Genomic DNA, 3,413 nt, shown 5'->3' with positions numbered 1-3,413 from the left:
ATTGTCAGATGATTTCCGCATTCCTTTGGGTCACCTCTCTTTGGAATGGGCACAAATATGGATCTCTTCCAATCAGTTGGCCAGATAGTTGTCTTCCAAATTTCTTGGCAGAGATGAGTGAGTGCCTCCTGTGCCGCCTCACTATAACTCTTGAAATGGTTGAACCTCAACCAATTCTTTTTGGTACAATGACTTAGTGTAGTCTTTCCATGTATTCCTTCCATCAGTGTATGCCTTCCAGCTTCTTGCATCATTCTATGTTTTTACCCATAGAAACCTAGAATTTATTTTTCTGAATTTTCTTTCTTCCGTTTTTGTGTTTTGGTTTTGGAGGGGGTCAAGTAGGAGTAAGGAGTGAGGGTCAGAGTTGGAACTATGGCAAGATTTAGCTTAATTCTATGACTTTGTTTATTGTTAAGGTTATGGTTAGGACTAGGGTTAACATTAAGAGTAAGGATTAGGCTAGAGTGAGGAGTAAGGCTTGGTCTAGTTTTTAGGATTTAGTACTTTTTTTTTTCTTGAAATTGATTTGATTTTTTCTTCATGTGGAGATTCTGTAACTACATTACTCCCTCTTTTTAATTTATTGGTCTTTTTTTTTTTTTTTTGCAACTGTATTTCTGGTTCTTTATTTTCTCTATTGTACATGTATGTTACTTGGCATACTCTATATCTGGGTTGATTCTAGATAATATTGTCGTGTTTATGTCAGTCTCAGGACATTGTCTACTGTTGATCTAGTCTTTGAAATTGTTTTTAATTTCATCTTGTCAGAAAATGACCTAATTTTGCTGTCATACTTGATGGACAATTTTACCGGATATATGACTCTTGGTTTGCAATTTGTTTCTTTCAGAGTTTATATATATCATTCCATTATCTTCTTACCTGCTTGGTTTCTGCTGAGAAATCAGAGCTTACCCTTATTTGTTGTCTTTTTTAGGTAACTTTTTAGTTTTTCTGAGTTACTCAAGATACTTTCCTTGTCTTTGGTTTTGAAAAGTTTGATTATAATATTTTTTCTTTGGGGTACTATCCTATTTAAAGAGTTTGTTCAGGTTGACTATCTTCTCATCTTTCATGATGTTAAGAAAGTTTTCTTCCAACAAGTTGTGGACAATATTCTCTATGTTTTTTGTTTTTCTTTTCTTTAATGTCTCTTTATGTTCTGGAATTCCCTTCACAAAAGTGATTCCTCTTGCTAGTGTTCCACATAAATCTTAGTCTTTCTTCGGATGTTTGTTTGTTTGTTTATTCCTATAGCAGATGAATATTCAAATATTTTTCTATAAGCTTGGTAATATGACTTTCCATTGATTCAGTTCTGTTTCTTTGTCCTTTCATTGTATTGTCTATTTCTGAAATCTTAGTGTTTAAGTGTTTAAATGTTTATGTGGACATGATTTATGTCATATTTGCATCCATGTTAAATAGATAATTTAGGTATCTGACATTTATAGATTTAAGATTATAATTTTCCAGGGAAGAAAAAGTAATTAAATAATTTTTAATTTCTTTTAATCAAGAAACTGCAATTTTTTGAGCATGTGCCCATTTAAATAAAAATATTATATTTTCCACCTTTTTTATTGTTTATGAATTATGAACAGAAACTATATTTAACCATAAAAAGTATATCATTTTAGATTAAAATGCATGTAAGTAGATGTTCTTTTTTGTCCCATACATGTGTTTGCATTCCTTGCTTTAAAAATTACTAATGTGGAAAGCAACTAGAAAAAACAGAAAATTAATATGTGCTATGTATTTGATGGATTCTTGATGTGGTGCTTTGTGTTGATGTGCCAGACTGCAAAGTCATTTGAACGGCAAGGTCGCAGTTCAAGCTCACCAGTGGCTCCTCAGAAACCCTATACAGGGTCCCTATGGGTCAGAACCAACTCAACGGCACTTAGCAACAATAGCTTGTACTTTGTTATTGTTGTTAAGTGACATTGAGTCTGTTCTGATTCATCGTGACCCTATATAGTGTTTCCAAGGAACAACTGATGCGTTTGAACTGCTGACCTTGTGGTTTGTAGTCCGGTGTACTTCAAATGGTCTCTATATGCACGGACCTTACCAGATGGAATGCATAGGAGTAAAATTGAATACATCTGTGGGATGAGATGATTGAGAAACTCAATAACATCAGTTAAAACAAGGCCAGGAGCATACTGTGGAACAATCAATTGTTGTTAGCTGTTGTTTCAGTTCTAACTCATGGTGATTCTATACATAGCCGAAGAAAATACTGCCCTGCGTTTTATCATCTTCACAGTTGTTATGCTGGAGTTCCCTGTTGCTGGTACAATGTCAATTCATCTTATTGGGGTCTTTTTTTTTTTTTTTTTTTGTCTTTTTCTATTTTGCTGACCCTCCACTTTACCAAGTGAAATGTCCTTCTTCAAGGGCTGGTCCTTCCGGACAGCATGTCCAAAATATGGAATTTCACCATCCTGGCTTTTCAGGAGCATTCTGGTTATACTTATTCCAGGACAAAATTTTTTGTTCTTCTGGCAGTCCATGATATTTTCAATACTCTTTGCCAACACCATAAATCAAATATAGCAATTCTTCTAAAGTCTTTCTTACTCATTGTCTAACTGCCCCATGAGTATGAGGCACACCTTAGTACTCACAGTGACTTCCTTGCTCTTTAACATGTTAAAGAAGTTTTTATTCACAGATTTGCCTAATGTAATACAAACGTAGATTTTTTTGACTGTGGCTTCTATTAATGCTAATTGTGGTTAAAAGCAAAATGAAGTCTTCAACAATTTCAATTTCTGTTCTGTTTATCATGATGTTGTTTTATTGGTCCAGTTGTAAGGAAGAAATGAAGTAAAATAAAGGAACAGAAAATTTTAAAGAAAGCCATGAGAAGACAAAGTAATGAAATAGACAAATAACTGGAGTTACAACACCAATATGGAAGAATGTGCTCAGCATTTCTCTAGCTGAAAGAACTGAAGAATGAATTCAAGCTTTGTTGTGTAGTGGTTATGAGTCAGGCTGCTGAGCTCAACGTCAGCAGTTTGAAACTACGAGCCATTCTGCAGAAGAAAGATGAGGCTTTCTGCTCCCATAAAGACTTACAGCCTTGGAAACACTATGTAGAGTTGCTATGAGTTGGAACTGACTATATGGCACACCACTACCACCACCACCAAGGGCAAACTACTGAATGGTATTGTTGTTGTTATTGTTGTTGTTAGGTGCCATCGAGTCAGTACCAACTCATAGTGACCCTATGCACAACAGAACGAAACACTGCCTGATCCTGGGCCATCCTCACAATTGTTGCCACGCTGGAGCCCATCGATGCTATATCATTTTGCCAATCCATCTTGCTGGGGTTCTTCCTCTTTTTCTCTGACCCTCCACCTTCCCAAGCATGATATCCTTCTCCA

This window comes from Chrysochloris asiatica, unplaced genomic scaffold (assembly GCF_000296735.1).
Source record: "Chrysochloris asiatica unplaced genomic scaffold, ChrAsi1.0 scaffold00066, whole genome shotgun sequence".
Lineage (NCBI taxonomy): Eukaryota > Metazoa > Chordata > Mammalia > Afrosoricida > Chrysochloridae > Chrysochloris > Chrysochloris asiatica.
Note: the sequence above shows the minus strand (reverse complement) of the source record.